This window comes from Paramisgurnus dabryanus, chromosome 4, assembly GCF_030506205.2.
Source record: "Paramisgurnus dabryanus chromosome 4, PD_genome_1.1, whole genome shotgun sequence".
Taxonomy (NCBI): domain Eukaryota; kingdom Metazoa; phylum Chordata; class Actinopteri; order Cypriniformes; family Cobitidae; genus Paramisgurnus; species Paramisgurnus dabryanus.
Window position 1 is genome coordinate 11,538,553 of NC_133340.1, and position 17,889 is coordinate 11,556,441.

Genomic DNA, 17,889 nt, shown 5'->3' on the forward strand with positions numbered 1-17,889 from the left:
GGTGTTCACTAGCAAACCAGCACCAAAACACAACATATGCTGCTCTTGCTGGTATGCTGTTTTTTTCAGCAGGGCACATATTTTCAGATTCAAGAATTTACACACCCTTTGATGTGTAAGTGTTAGAGACATGTGAACGATGTGCAAATGTACAAAACCCTACATGTGAACGATGTGCAAATGTACAAAACCCTACACTGTAAAAAATTATCTGTAATTATGCAGCTGGTTGCCAGTAACTTACTGTAGAAGTTAAAGACTGAAAATGTTTCATGTTCATTTAACTTGAACAAACTGTTGCCAGTAAATAACATAAATGTAAAATCTACAGTAAGTTACTGGCAGCTAGTTGCAGCCAGTAATACTGTAATTTCTACAGAATTTTTTTACAGTGGAAGTAAACAATGACGCCAGTTATCTTCTTCAACTTAAATCTCTTTTCTTGGACTTCAACAAACACACAACAGTTTACTTCTATGGATTGCACACAACTTTTCTTAAATTAGCACACAAAAAATAGCATGCATCACCTCTTTGATATAAGTTATCAACTACTGTATGATCTGTGTCCTGTATGAAACTATGACCAACTATTAAGACTATAAATCTGTTTCAGGTTAACTGGTTGGGGCTTATTGGCGGGACAGATGCACATGGCATTGAAGAGGGGGACTGACAACTCCCTGGCTTAAAACCTCAACTGGATGGAAAATACTTTATTTGCCACCCTCCAACTCAGAGAGGTAGTGATTGGTAAATATATCTGTTAATTATTTGTTAATAAAAATTTGACATTTCTTCTTAATATGCTCATTAAATGTTTAAGATTTCACAATGACAATATGGATTAATTATTTTAAAGATGCAGTTCGGAGAAGGTCCCTTACAGTTGTGGAGGGGACAATGAAGAGGTGGCTCGATAGAGAGGGTGGATGCAAGAGACAACTTTAGCAAAAGAAAAGCAGTTAGTGTTAGCGCCTGTGTTTGTGTCTGCAAAGGAGAATGTTTTGTTCTGTAAAAAGAGTGGTGGTGTTTTGGTTAAATGTGTTTAACTTGTTTTAATTACTTGGTTTGTGTGTGAGAGGTGTGTGTGCGGGTGGGTTGGTATATGTGGTTTATGGGGAATAGTGTATAATGACATGTTTAATATGCTATAAACATGCTTTACATGGACACAATACTAAGTGATACTTTTTCATAAAGACTTCCAACAGATTTTTGTTATGGTTGGGCTTAGGGACTGGGGTAAGTTAAGGCAATAGAATATACAGTTTGTACAGTATAAAATGCATTGTGTCTATGAAATTGTCCCGGTAAACCACATATGCCAACGTGTGTGTGTGGTGTGTGTGTGAGAGATAATTTTTTTCTTTAAATGTTAATTAATTTGTTTTACATGTTGTCTCGCTGTAATTGCTTAAGGGGATAGTTCACCCCAAAATTGCAATTTTATCATAAATCACTTGCCCTCTGTCGTTCTAAACCAACAAGTGCTTAGATTGTCTTTAGAACACGTTTTTAGATATTTTTGATGAAAACTGGGAGGCTTCTGTCCGTCCCATTGATTTCAGTTAGTTTTACAATCCGTTTCACAGAAAAGAATGAAAGACATTGCCAAAAAGTTCAGTGTTCCATCAGTATTTCAATGAAAATTTTTTTCAACAGTTTGTTCTTCTCCTTGGTTGTTCAAAGCCTCACTGTAAAAAAATTCCGTAGAAATTGCAGCTGGGTTGCCGGTAATATACCGTAGATTTAAATTTATGTTTTTAACTGGCAACATTTTGTTCAAAGTTAAATGAACATTAAACATTTACAAGTCTTTGTCTTTATAGAGTAAAACTAAAAAAACAGCATCAAGCAAAACATTCTGGGAAACAAAATCTGAAGCAAAAAACAGAAAAAGGTTGATGATGACTTCTGGTTCCCAGAATGCTTTGCATGAGGCTGTTATTGTATAGTTTTATTCTGTAAAGATAAAGACTTGTTAATATTTAAAATTGATTGAACTTTGAACAAATTCTTGCCAGTAAATTACATAAATGTAAATCTACGGTAAATTACCGGCAACCCAGCTGCAATAACATTGTAATTTCTACGGAATTTTTTTACAGTGCTGTTAACGAGCAGACTACGGCGCATCATGTTGACGTCACCTGCTGCTGACGTCACCTGCTGACGTAGTTGCCAGCGTACAGACAGAATAGGCTGCCAAGTAATTTGTACATTTATTTGGGCTGTTTAAGTGTTACAATGTTTGCATTATGCTTTAAAAAAAGAGCGTAGAAAAAAAAACATTGGTAACCACATCAGCAAGTGACGTGAGCTGCAGGTGATGTCAGCAGCATCGCCGTAGTCTGGTCTTGAATACACTTTCAACAACTAAGGAGGAGAACAAATTGTTGAAATTGTTCGTTTTATTTTCTTTGTGCACAAAGTGTTCTTGTCACTTCATAATATTATTATTAAACTACTAATGGAACATGGACCTTTTTGGCGATGTCTTTCATTCTTTTCTGGGAAACGGATTGTGAGACTAACTTAAGTCAATGGGACAGACAAAAGCCTCCCGGTTTTCATAAAAAAATTCTAAAAATGTATTCTGAAGACAATCGGAGCACTTGGTTGTTTAGAACGTGGTTTATGAGAAAATTATAATTTTAAGGGTGAACTATCCCTTTAAAATTGTTTATAAAAGTGGGTTATGTGCTTGTAAAAAGTGTTGTGTAAGAGATATATGTCTGTTTGTATGTGTTGGGTTTTTGTAAAGTGTACTGAATTTGTTAAGAATTAATATGTTCAAAATTACAATGTATTTGGTTAATTGTTGGTACATGTTAAAACATGTTCATATTTATGTATTTGTTAACTGTTAATTCACATTAATGTGATGTGTGTATTTTTTTAATAAAAGGCTCTTAATCTTCTTAAATGGGTGTATTTTTCTTGAAAAATAAAAAATATACAATATTTACCAGTTTCTGGGCCACATCTGGCCCAGGGACCATGCAGATGTTGTCGGCCATATAAAACAAAGGGTCTGGGCCAGACCTGGGCCAAATAAGCAATTTAAGTCACTTTACAGTGTGCTAGCCAGACCTGGGCCAAATAAACAATTTAGGTCACTTTACAGTGTGCTGGCCAAATCTGGGCCAAGTCAGTATGTAACTATTTTACTGGGTGTGGGCCACAACTGGCCCAGATTTAATAGTTTGATCCAATTTTTAGTGTGTGGACCAGTTCTGGGCCGGGGACCCAGCCAGAACTGGGCCAGAACTCAAGCAAATATGTGGCCCAGTGGTGGGCCAGGCAGATTTTGCTATCTGGGATACAAACAAAATGATCACGAAATACCACAGTATTCTTTTTGTTTAAGTTTTTTGCCAATAAACAACATGGCAGAAATTGTCCTTGTCTTAATTCATGTATAATGCTGAAACAAATGTAGGTGTGTCAGATTTACGGTTTGCCACTTAAGTAATGTAGCCTTTTTAATGTTTGATGACAAGATACAGACTATGTAGCCTGGTAATACCATCCTCTGCTATTTTGTTTCACTTCATAGACAGAGTCTGGCTGGGCATAATTGACAATTGTTTTCCTTCTAGTGGGAGGGACTTGTCCGAAGTTTAAAATCATTGGTCTAGACCAGGGGTGTCCACTCCTGCTCGTGGTGGGCCGGTGTTTTTGCAGAGTTTTATTCCAACCCTAATCAAACACACCTGATCCAGCTAATCAAGGTCTTACTAGGCAGACTAGATACTTTGAGGCAGGTGTGTTGAGGGAAGTTTTAGCTAAACTCTGCAGGACACAGGCCCTCCAGGCCCGACTTTGGACACCCCTGGTCTAGACGTAAGCCAATCACATAACGTTTGGTTATGATGTGCGTTATGCGCCGGCTCAGCCGCATCGAATATCTGCTGTAAAATACACGTATGATGTGAAAACAAAGCCATCGAGTGAAATACCGAAGTTAACATGGCTGTGAACGACTTTTGCAGATTATGTAAAGTAAATCGGACCAGAGCTAGGTAAACACTATCCTTAGGGTGTCTTTCCACTCACGTCTAAGTGGAGGAACGCCCCTCTCTCCTCTCAAACTCTTCCACCAGACAGCCATAACCACATGTAAATTAAATCTTCCTACCTTATTTTCTGATTAATCAGGAACGTCACCAAAGAATGTTTAACCACGCATCCTTCACCATTAACTGTGAAAAATTAAATTCCCTTCTATGATTTCTTGATTGTTGTGCACGTCAAGCTGTGCTGCACACAGTTTCTCTCTGACGATCGGTAATAGTTGATGAATTAAACTTTTCCCAAAACCTGTCGGGAGTGAGGCAACAACATAATCTCCATTCAAAATGTTAAACAAACACTCTTCTTGTTCGAGCTTAATTTGGCAAGTGCCAGTTCTCCACAACAAGGTGAATAGCTTTCTGTGCCTACATGTCCACAACCATACATTCGGCGCTGCCGCTTAGCGTCTACGTCACGGCTCTCCAGAACGCCCTCTGTTCGTTGATTTGATGGCCGTCTCGATGCTGGAGGAAAACGGTTTGAATGGGAGGTATCTCAGTCTGACGTAGTCAGGCTACAGACTATGTAGACTAATAATTTAAGTTTAATGTCCTAATGATCAGCCTACTTCCATGATCAGCTGACATGGAACATTATTAACTGGTTCGACAACTTTATTTTTTTTGTTCTTACCAGTTCAGGAATGTCATTTTTAGGGTTGAACCTGTTTCTGTTCGGAACGAACCAATTGGGGAAAAAATCTGGTTCAAAGCCCTGATAAAAAAAACAATTGCATAACAATAATAGAAAAGAAATCAGCTTTTCAAACGAAATTACAGCTTACTACTTTTAACTGTCAGATAAAATGATAACACTTTATTTTACAGTATGTGAACTTACCTTGTACATGTATGGTAAATATGATGTAGTTAAATACAAATGTGTGGTATTTACTTTTGAGTATCTACATGATAATTAAATGGTATTATTACTGTACTTACCAGTGGTAAATACTTGGTAGTTATTATGTAACCCTAGATAAGTACTTGGTAATACCAGATAAATAATAATAGTGTAGATATACCTTAACTAACAAAAACACAACTGCAAATGAATGTACAATATAAAATTTAGTACTTACAGGCAAGTGTGGGTTAATGACATGTACTTATAGTGTACGTGTATGATAACTAATAACAAACATTACCGATGTGCCCTTTGTACTCAGTATATTTGCCCTTTATTGTACCCTTTAAATACAGCAATGCATCTTATTTCATGGTCTGAATAGTTAATATAACTCAGAGTTGCATATGTATAGTATGCTATATCTTAGGTGGTAGGTCCTGTGTAATAAACTGTGTAAAATGCAACACTTTATTTTACAGTCCTGTTTCCATGCAGTTACTATGGACGTACTAGTGAATGTACCCAGTAGTTAACGCTTGCGAGGGACACAGATACTAAGTACAAAAATGGCACATCATTAATGTTTGTTATTACTTATCATATACATACACTATAAGTACCTTCCATTAACCCACACTTGCCTGTAAATACTAAATGCTTAAATTGTACATGTATTTGTAAGTACAGTAGTGTTTATTGTTAGTTACAGTATACCTATACTATAAGTATTTATCTGTTAATACCCAGTTCTTGTCTACAGTTACATAATAACTAGGGGTGTGCATTGGCACTGCCCTCACAATTCAAATAAATTACGATTCAACAGGTAACGATTTAATTCAATGTGATTCTACGATGCATTGCGATGCATCAGAATTCTACTGTACACAACAAGGCAAATTTTTCATCAGTCATTAGGCAATACAAGCAGTCACTCACACTATTGTAACGGGCACCCAGCAATAAAATGATTCATGCCAACACACTAACCACTTATTACTGAACTTTTCTTCAAGTAGAAAAGTCAAGTGCAACTATTCTTAACAAAACAGCAGCTTAGCAGCTTTAAGACAATGACAATTATATACCTGAAATAAGAATTTTACAAGTCTTGTCTAGTTTCCCATTAACTTCATAAAAACATAGTCACTGGTCTATCTGACCATAATATGATTTTAATTGCAAGAAAATTGACAAAGAAATAACTGAATAAATGTATAAATCGAAATCGCAATTCTTTTAAATTTGAAATCCCTCTTAATAAAATTAATTGAATTCGAGACCGAGCTAGATGGTGTTGAGTTCCAACAATATGACCAAGTTAACGACTGTTGTGATAAATTTATGTCCACTATCTGGTGTATTGTGGATAAATTCATTAAAAAGCGAAAAAAAAAAATCCCAGAGAAAATTTCAACTACCATGGATGAATGATAATATTAGAAAATTAATGAAAAAGCGGGACCATGCTCTGAAACTTTTTATCAATACTCTAAGGGACATTGATTCAAAATTATTTAAAGATCTGTGTAACCAAGTTGTCAGAGTACTCAGAATGGCGAAATCAAATTATTACATCCAAACTTTATCAGAGGCCAAAGCGAATGGCAAAATAATTTGGAAGCATTTAAGCAGTTTATTAAATACAAGGGGTGTCACACAAAACAAATATGAACTTAGAATTGGTGAAAACATCATTACTGTGCACAAGTTGCAGCTGAATTTAATATTTTTTTAATACAATCTGTTAATAAGCCTGCATCAAGCTTTCCAAGCAGGAACGATACAGGCCTTACAACAATAGACCTGCTTGAAGATCAAGATAATTCATTTCAGCTCAGGGAGGTTGATCAGACAGTTGTTCTGAAAGTTATACAGTACTTAAATAACACTTTCTCAAAAGATATTTATAATCTAGACACAGCTTTTCTAAAAAAAAAATATAGTAGTATTTTGGTCCAGCCTCTCACCAATCATATTAATATTTCCATTAAATCTGGGCAATTTCCAGATGGGTGGAAACATGCTTTGGTATGCCCCTTTTTAAATCTGGAGATAATAAAATATCTGGTAATAGACCTATTAGTCTTCTTCCTGTTTATTCTAAAGTCCTGGAGAAGATCCAGAACAACTGATGCACTATCTTGAGATAAACCAGTATTTAAGTCCTCCACAATTTGGATTCAGGCAAAACCATTCTACAGAATCTGCTATTTGTTTATTAACTGAAAATATCAAACAATCACTTGACAAGAGAAATGTAGTAGGTGCAGTATTTCTAGATTAAAAAAGGCATTTGATACAGTCAATCACAAGACCTTAATTTCTAAATTAGCCAAGTTTAATTTATCTAAAAAGTCATTATTTTGGTTTGAATCATATAATCGTGAACAATGTGTTACAATTAATAATGTGAGATCCACCTTTCTCAAAATTGAAATGGGGATCCCTCAGGGCACGGTTTTGGGACCTATACTTTTAAGTCTCTACATTAATGATTTGCCAAATGTATGTCCAGATTTAGGTCTGCAGATGTATGCAGATGACACAGTGGTGTATTTATCTGGTAATTCTTTTAATATTGTGGCTGATAAATTGAATGCCAACCTAGACAAAATATCATCCTGGCTGGCCTCATCTTGTTTAGTTTTAAATGCTAAAAAAACAAACTCTGTCTGTGTCATGGGCTTGCCAGACCATTTGTACTAGATTCTGTCTGAGTACATCTGGCAAGACCATAACAGTACTATGTTCTGTGTGGGGACACGTGGAGTCATATTGTGTATGTGGCTTCCACGTGTTCCCGCTGTCTTGTCGCTGTCATGGTCTTGCCAGACCTTTGGGTAAGATTCAGGTTCGATTTCAGAGGGCAAGATCATGGCAGCATTGTGCTTTGTGTGGGGACACGTGTTTCACATTATGTATTTGTGTCACGTGTTCCCAGTGTCTCGTCACTTTCACCCTACTCCCTTATGTACTCGTGTCTTGCGTAATTAATATTGTTCACCTGTTCCCCATTGGTGTTGTGTCTTCATAATGCCCTCTCGTTCTCTGTCGTGTGCTCGTTCGTTCGTCCAGATTCAGTGTGTTTAGTTTGGTTCCAGTGTTTGTTTCCCAGTTCCATGTCTACATCATTTGTTATCTGTTTTACCCCCACGTGAAGAGAATAAGAGAATAAGTACCATCATTGCAAAATCTTGAGCAAATATAAGGTTTTAAGTTTTGCTAATTTTATCTCTTTGCATCTCATTAAATTAGTTTTCAAATGCCTAAATAACACTGCTCCCCCACCTCTTTGCAAAGTAATTACAAAATTGCAAAATTGTACTAGATCCACCTGAGCAGCGTTAAAGGTCAATTGCATTATCCCTCACCGTAGAACATTATTTGCCCAAACTGCCTTTTCAATAAAAGGGGCGAAATTATGGAATTCTCTGCCAGGCCACTTGAAATGTATTCCAACATTATTCACTTTTAAAAAACATACTAAATTGTGGCTTATTCAGAATCAAAATTGCCCTCATATTTAGTTTTTATATTGTGCTCTTTTTGTATTTAATTCAAACTGGTTCTTATAGTCTGGTAGGAAGGGGGGGTTCACCTGCACCCGAAAGGTATATTTTTTAACCTAGTTTTTTGTAATCCTTAAGGTGTCTAGTAAAGGAATTTTGATGTTCCCCATGCAAATTATTGTCCCATATGTGATTTTTTGTACCATCTTTTGTGACCGTGCTTGATATTCGGCTGTAAACTTTAAATCTACATAGAATCTGAACAATACATCCTACAGACACAATCCACCCCATTTCCTCTTCGTCTTTGCACGAAGAATTGATAGATATGAGGATTGTCATGATTAGATGATGTATAATGCATAAAAACTCAAATAAACACAAGAAAAATTTAAATAAAATTGTGACATTGGATCACTGGAACTCCTCCCTTATGGACCCTATTGATATATGTCTTCTAACTTTTGCATTTTTACAGTCTTTAGGATGTCTAAGAAGCAAATGTTGATGATCCCTACTTAAAATATTGTCACATGTTGGTCCAACTGAACATCTTCCATAATAAGGAGTTACTATTCAAACCGTTATTTTGGTATTATATTTATAGAAACAAAAGAGAAAACCACTCATATAGTCAAATATGTGTATATATAGGGTATAACAAATCCCCATTAGAATAAACTGAAATAGAAAAAAGTGATTCTAATCAAAGGTCAAAAGGTCAAGGGCAATGAAGTCTATTCATCATACAGCAGGGCTGTTTCTCAATATGCATTCTTCAGCGATCTTGTGTTCTCGTGTCCTCGCTCTACATCATCATTAACAGTCGAAGTTCATTCCAATTCTCAAGAACGCAAGTACAGAGGATGCATGAAAATACCCGGATGTGTTCTTGATATCGAGGATGCAACGAGTGCAGACTTGCGCGCTGAAATCGCTTTACGCCCCAGAAGTCATTGAGGCAAAACAATGGCAGAGGTCAGGTGATCAACAGAAGATCGCACACATCTCAATCCATTGATCACAAAGTTTTCTGAGGACATAAATAATTATAGTATTACAAAGTCACAATGTATCAATACCTATGTTCAGCATTACAGTTTTTTACAGACGCTAGGACACATTTCTCAATACTTAGGTCACTTTTGCAAAACTCTTCACACAGTGAGCACAAGAGAAGTCTATGTGGGGTAAACTGAGAATCAATTATCATTGCTTTGGCACAAAATGCATTCAATAACTACATCTCTCAAATTTCATGAATTCTTTTCTCACTCAGACACAACAACTGACAAAACTCTTTTACATACAGGCCAATTTGCACATGCAAATACTGTTAAACTTATGTTCAAAACAATAACATAATACTTCATGTCTGAAGTCCTCACCACAGCCACCTTGTGCCCCAGTTGAGCGACATACAGCAAGTACAGAACAACCCGGTTGTCAGTCTCTTCCTGGGTTGAATCCAACTGAGGTATCCAACATAGTCCTTCCACATGGCCACCAGTGTGGTCCTTCGGATGAGACGTTAAACCAAGGTCCTGATTCTCTGTGGTCATTAAAAATCCCAGGATGTCTTTCGTAAAAAGAGTAGGGGTGTGCCCCGGCATCCTGGCCAAACTTGCCCGTTGGCCTACTAATCATCCCTCATACTAATTGGCTATATCACTCTGTCTCCTCTCCAATAATAAGCTGGTGTGTGATGGGTGTTCTGGCACAATATGGCTGCCGTCGCATCATCCAGGTGGATGCTGCACATTGGTGGTGGTTGAGGAGAATCCCCCTTTCATATGTAAATCGCTTTGAGTGCTGCCGGAAAGCGCTATATAAATGTAACAAATTAATATTATTATTATTATTTGACACCATCATCTCTCTTGGATTTCTTTGTAGCAGGATTAAACTCTTCAGACTCACTATCATTTTCTTCCTTGTGTTTCTTTGACTTGGGCATGATTAGCAATGATCACCAACTAGCCAATTAGCTATTATAGTATAATAGTGTTGACTTTATTTTTCCTTAATGTCTTCAAGGCAGCTTCAAACTTGGTAGAGGAGTATATTTTTCAGACTCACCATCGATATCACTCTTCTCTTTTTTGAGGATGATTAGCATGCATCAATTGCAAAAAAAGAGAAGCTGGGAAGATGGGCCGGCACTGATACAGTGTGGCACTGGATTACTCCAAACAGCTTTTTTTGTATTTTGGGCTTGCTAAGTCTGGACTTTCTGAAGGCCTTCAGAGGTATTAACTTTCGACCACACTTATTGCTCTAAGTTTCAAATTGATTCCAATCTAAATAAAAAACTTGGCACAATATTTTAATGTGGAATATGTTTATCAGACACCTGAAGCATTACAAATATATATCAGTTTGAAAAAGACATTTGTCATTACATAATGTACAGTTAAGACATTATGTAAATGTTCTTTTTTGGAAATCCAGGGAGGCAACCAATATAGCCAGAAAAGACATACACGTGACAATATTTAAGGTGTGGATCATCAACGTTTGTTTATTAGACATCTTACAGACTGTAAAAATACAAAAGTTAGAAGACATATATCAATAGGGTCCATAGGGGAGGAGTTCCAGTGATCCAATGTCACAATTTTATTTAAAAAATGTTGTGTTTATTTGAGTTTTTATGCATTACACATCATCTAATCATGACAATCCTCATATCTATCAATTCTTCGTGCGAAGACGAAGAGGAAATGGGGTGGATTGTGTCTGTAGAATGTATTGTACAGATTCTATGTTGATTTAAAGTTTTCCCTTTTCACTGCCGAAAATCAAGCACAGACACAAAAGATGATACAAAAAATCACACATGGGACAATAATTTGCATGGGGAACATCAAAATTCCTTTTCTAGACACCTTAAGGATTACAAAAAACTAGGTTAAAAAAATATACCTTTCGGGTGCAGGTGAACTTCCTACCCTACTATTACTTCACTTTTAATAATGTTTGTCTGTATTTCTTTTTCTCTTTTTTTCTTCTTTTTTTAACTAAAAGCCCCTCTAGGGACAAGTGTTGTAAACTAGCTTCGGCTAAAAACACTTTGATACGAACTTTTCTTTGTATCTGTCCCTACTAAATAAACGTAAATAAAAATAAACTTTGTAGAATCCGAAATGTGCCCATATGTCCGCTTTCCATGGAAAAGGGTGCGTTTTTAATTACCCGTCTATTACGGTCATCTCTCGAGGCCAGAAAATAAACAGTGACATAATCGATCAGGGATGTGATTTTTCCGGATTAATCCGGAATTCCGGATTTTCTGACCTGAAAATGTGACCTACGTGAATCATGCAGAAATGTAAAAAAAAAAAAAAAATAGGGGGGATGGTAACCCGGGACGGAACCACAATCGCAACAGGGCCACACCGAGCGGCACGTCAGATGACAAAGTGATGTATTTTCCTTCCTTTCCAAGTATCAACAAGGACGTGTTTCCGACCGTTCGTAAATGGCGGATGGCGAAGTATGATTGTATTGGTCAGATCAATCAAGCTCCCTGCGAGGGGTCCTGCAGTGTACCTCAGTCGCCCTCGCGCTACAGTGGTATTGTGAAAAGAACATCTCCAGATCCGATGATCTGGGTATGTATTATTGCTTGTGTCTATCAAAAAAAGAATCACAATCTCGATTCAAACCCTGTATTCAGATGGTGTATTTACGTGTTCACGTATTTACATTAAAACAATCCAGATGTTATGTTGTCAAACTTGCTTACACTCACACAGTGTAAAACCAAACCCTATTCATTCACCAATCAGACCCGATCGTTTCTCTCCTCTCTTCTCCTCATTTGCGACGTTTGGCTGTCACTCGCATGACGCGAAACAAAGCGGCAAACATATACACGTCGGTTTACTTGGTGGATTTGGAGCGGCAATTTTCACAGAAATGAGAAAACGAGCGCCATTGCAGGAAATCCTGGTGGCGAATGAGAGAGGGACGATGCAACAATATTTGTTCCGGAAAAAGGCAAGGAAATAAGTTACCTCTGATTCTGAACGTTTCTCAATCGGAAGGCTGCAGCCTCCGGAGGTCTCATATGCAGGCTGTATACGTCATCGAGCGTGGTTTAACCTAACTGAGCATTACATTCGGAAGTCATAAACATATTACAACAATTTACGATTAACTAAGAATTATAGTAAACTTTATAATTGTTAATATTGTGAATCTTGATGTGTCTTGATGACGTATGCAGCTTAGAAATGCGACCTCCGGAAGGCTGCAGCCTTGAGAAAGGGCCTCTGTATCATCGTTTGTTTCAAAGGTTTCGTGTTTTTAAAGTTTTAAGGTTGACCAGTTTGATTAAAATAAATAGCACCTGTACTTTTTTGTACAATTACTTTTATTTATTAGTGTCAACCTTCTATTGTTTATGTTTAACAGCTAACAAAGTTACTCATCTACTCATCTAAAATTAGGAAAAGAGACCTTTAAGACACTTTATTATAACTAAAGGTCCTGTGTAGCACATTTTTACAGATATTTGTATTAAAAAATACTCTTGTAAAAGTAGAAGTACTGATTTAACTTCTTTACTGAAGTAAAAGTACCAAAGTACAGGCTTGGAAATGTACTTAGAGAATAAAAGTAAAAGCCATGCGAATGATAACCCTTTTTTTATGCAAAGCTAACATTACCTGGATCACACAAATACTAGAGTAAAAGCTGAGAAACCTAAGTGGTTATGGAAAAAACTCTTTGTAAGATTTATTCGTTCTTTATAAGCCATTGCCTACATTTTTGCATGTTGCACATTTAGCTGTTAAAGTTGGGTAAAAATGTAAAACAAAAATAAGTTAAAACATATTTTTTTGTCATGGTTGTTGATATAGAGAGAGGTGGTGTTGGAGCAGTGGACAAGACACTTGCTTTTGATTCCCACTGTTACACATCCACCAAATAAGTTATGTGTCATACTGTACAAAAACGTTGCATGTTAACATCTAGCTGTAAAATAAATTAAAATGTGTTTTTGTTCAAATAACTTGTTATGGGTCCTGCTTTACTATCTGTATAGATCCGCCACCAGTTTGATTGGCGTGTGTGTGTGTGGGGGGGGGTCTCAATATATTTTCCTGCTTTTTTGTCCTTAGCCAATCACATGCCTGAATTATGGCACTTTGCTGCATCGATGCTGAATCGTACATGTGCACATTGCGATGCATCGCCTAATCGATTATTGTTGACACCCCTAATAATAACTACCAAGTTTGTACCACTTGTATCAGTGGTATCAGTTATGATACCATTTAATTACCATGTAGATACTCAAAAGTAAGTACCACACATTTGTCTGTAAGTACAACATATTTACCATATAAGTACAAGGTAAGTACACGTACTGTAAAATAAAGTTCTACCGATGCTCTGCATTTGACACAAGACATAAAGGGTCAAGGGCTGCTGTTGTTGTCTCGCCCTTTTGAGATTAAAGCAAAATATTTTACTACGTTCTTACCTCAACTTAGAAGAATTAATACATACCTATCTTTTTTCAATGCGTGCACTTTGTACAGTACAGCGCTTCTTGAATGTGTTAGCATTTAGCCTAGCCCCATTCATTCCTGTGACTCTAAACAAAAGTTTTATTTTGTGCCAATACTTACTCATAGTGTCTTTAACCCTCTGGGGTCGAAGGGGTTTTTAGGGCCCTGGAGAAATGTTGACCTGCACTGACACTTGTGCTTTTTTTCAGTTGCTTAAAAACATAGTAACGCCCAAAAGTCTCATAACACTGTGTTCAGCACAAACTGGGCTACAATATTATATGATCAACATGTATGTACATGTCACGGCCGGGGGCGGACCCAAAGGTAACTAAAAGGCCACGCCCCTCTCTAACTTCCACCTCGAGGAGGTACCCAAGACCACTCCAATGACCAGACAGACGAGTATACTACAGTTAAAAATATAACTTTATTTAAATAGTTAAAAAAGAAGAAAGGGGAAGGGGAAAGGGCAATTAAAACTAATAGAAATCTTCTTGTCTCCAGGGGCAGGTTGGACCAGGGGATAGGGACAGAGGCTCCTTCTTGGCTTGATCCTACTATCCGTGGCGCCCTCCGCTTCCTCCTGGAGGCAAACAAGTAAAACACTGTAAAGGCCGCAGTATACTTTTTTCCGCGTCCGCGTCCGGCTCGCGCGCGCACGCGTCCGCGCAGCTTTTCGAGTATACTCCCCGCGGCTACACGCGGATGGCCGCGTTCGACACTATACGCAATACAAATGATTTCTTATTCAAATTATTAGTCTAACAGGCTGTCAGGGCAGCACTGATTTGGCGACATTTACAGTACATTAAAACATTAGGATAGGTGAAGAAAAGTAACTGATCCACCATTGCAAACACAGTTTAGAACAAACAACAAGACAACAAAGAACAGGAATCAAACAAACATGCTCCAGAGCTTTCTGTTCTTTGAAGAAGTAAAAGTTAAAGAAGAAAAACCATAGTGTGTGTGCAAATGCTGTCTGTTTCCTTTGTATAATTGTTTATAGTGGAATGAACTGTCTAAATATTTTCACGCGCATGCGCTGTTGTACGCGGACTGTCCGCACGGTCTCAAACTTTGGGCTGCACGCGGACGGTCCACGCGGACGGTCCGCGCGGCCAGCCGCGGACCCTCTCGATGACGAAAATGACGTCATGCGGACGGCGCGCATACGCGGACGTCCCTAGTATACTTTCGGCTTAAGTGGACTAGATATTTCGCACGGGACTTCACTTGCCGGCTTTTTCACCCGTCTCTCCTACGCCCTTAGGTTCTTCCAGTCGGGGCCCCTCGCTCTCCTCGGGACGACGTATGAGGGTAAAGGTAAGTATTACACTCCTTCTCCACAGGTCGTTTCTTCCCCCCAGGTATTGCTGTAAACACAGACAATTAGACACGTCACACAGACAGGCTACTCACGGGGCTGGACTATCCCGTTCGCTCGAGACGGTGCACTAGGACACAGGTAAGTGTTTCTCTCTTTCTTCACTGTTCGGTTTCCAGCTGGGGCGTTGCTTTAAGCACAGACAGAACTGTTGTACCACACAGGTAAGTTACTCACGGGGCTGGACTAGTCCGTTTGCTTCGAGGCGGTGCACTAGGACCAAGGTAAGTGTTCTTCTCTCTCTCTTCGCTGTTCGGTTTCCAGCTGGAGCGTTGCTGTAAGTACAGGTAGGTTAATGGATCACACAAATAGGTTACTCAACAGGTACGAACGTCTCGTACACTGCAGACAGTGGGCCCTTGTGATAGTGTTCGTGTACCGTATACCTCCACCCATCTGCTTGTGCCTTCGGGGTGTCGTAGGGACTAATAGGTCCGATGTGGCGGAGCCGAACGCTTCCCTGGCTCTCCCTCCTTGCTTGGACACGTGGGGCCACAGTTTGGGGCGAACTCTCGATGAGGCTCCGCCCACACCAAAGGTTTATGTGGAATAGATCCCAAAGAGAATGCCGTGACCTGAACTCCGTACGATACACTGAATTTGCTACTCACTTGCATGTAGCGCTGGACTTCACCACTGTCTGCTCCAAAAATAGACTGGTTAATACTAACACACAGGGGGGGCGATAGATCTAAGCTCTTCTTCACACGGGGCGCGAGCCACAACGTGTTGTTCCTTCCTCACGAGCCGTCCGAGGCGGGGGCGGTTCCTGTCGCTACAGACACTGCACACACACAGCAAACTTTGTGTAAACACCAAAAGATAACTTCACTCACCCCACAGCACTCGGCACACTCTCACGTGAATTTCTAGGCGGGCCACCTAGCCTCGACCGGTCAGTGAGGCCCGTTGAGCTTTGCTTCCACCGCAGGAGAAACAGTATGGTAATGAATGACAGAAATCAGTCCAACCCCTGTGTGTTATTTGCTACCCGTTTGGCTCACCCACACTTCTTCTATCCGCAGGGCCAGGTGACCCACAGCAACAGCTCCTACGTCGTCTTCCTGTTCGCACTTCCGATGGTTTCCCGGCTCTCCCACACTTCCTTTTCCCAGTGGGGCCAGGTACCTTTAACACACTCAGAGTGCACAATGACAACCTTAAATCAATGCAACATATATGTACACCAGCAGTCACTCACTCGTTGTCGAATCCCACAACCTGGTTGTATTTCCGGTGGTCACGTGGCTCACCCACGCTTCCTTTCACAGTGGGGCCTAGTACCTTTAACACACTCAGAGTACACAATGGTAGCCTTAGATCAATACAGCATACATATACATCAGCGGTTACTCACTCGTTGCTGAATCTCACAACCTGGTTGTACTTCCGTTTGTCACGTGGCTCACCCACGGATCCTTTCACAGTGGGGCCTAGTACCTTTAACACACTCAGAGTACACAATGGTAGCCTTAGATCAATACAGCATACATATACATCAGCGGTTACTCACTCGTTGCTGAATCTCACAACCTGGTTGTACTTCCGGTTGTCACGTGGCTCACCCACGCTTCCTTTCACAGTGGGGCCTAGTACCTTTAACACACTCAGAGTACACAATGGTAGCCTTAGAGCAATGCAGCATACACATCCACCAGCGGGTACTCACTCGTTGTTTACACCCAAACTCTAGGGTTTCACTGTACTCAGCTGCCTCTGAAGCGTCGCATTACAAAATACATCCGTGTCCAAAACTCTTCACCTAGTCACCGTTGCCTCTTTTTCTCCCCAAGGGTTCGGCGTAGATCCGTCCAGCAGCTCACACAACAGCGAACGCAGCGTGTACAAAGTACACCAACAAGCACCCCTCTGATCTCATCAAAGGCCTTTTTGTACTCTGCTTAATCCCCCGATGGTCCTATCAGGAATCGCTGTACCAATTGCCCTCACCTGTGTGTAATTCGGCTTGATTTAGTGTTTCGGGGAAACCCCGGAAATCCCGGTGTCTCGAGATAGTCGTCCGGGCGGAACCCATCTTCCACACTTTTGGTTCCGCCCTCACAGATCGTCACCTGGTGACATACACATTTGTATTTTTGAGAGAAAAATGTTTATGCATGTTTTTTGAAAAAGCAAAATTTGTACGTGACTGATATAAGTCCACAAAACTCTTTCTTTAAATGTTTTTCCAAGACATTTCAAAACAGGATCTTGTAGTCTAGAGTTTTTTCTTCAAAATGATGTGAAAATCAGTCTGCCTACTCATTCACATAAAACAATGTATTGATTTACAATTTCAAAGTCACTTTTTGGTTAGGAAGGCAATTTGCAAGGATGGTGGGAAGCTCTTGAATAATCTGTGATTGACAGCTGAGGGAACAAAAGGCTTGAATAATGCATAATGAGCCTTTAGGCAGGAATGTAAGACGACACCATTATTCCATCACGTGTTTGTTTGTGAAAGCAACACAAAATAAAGAATTTTTCCCATGCGTGATCCTGCGTTAAATAAACTTACTGTACAGAAATATACGCT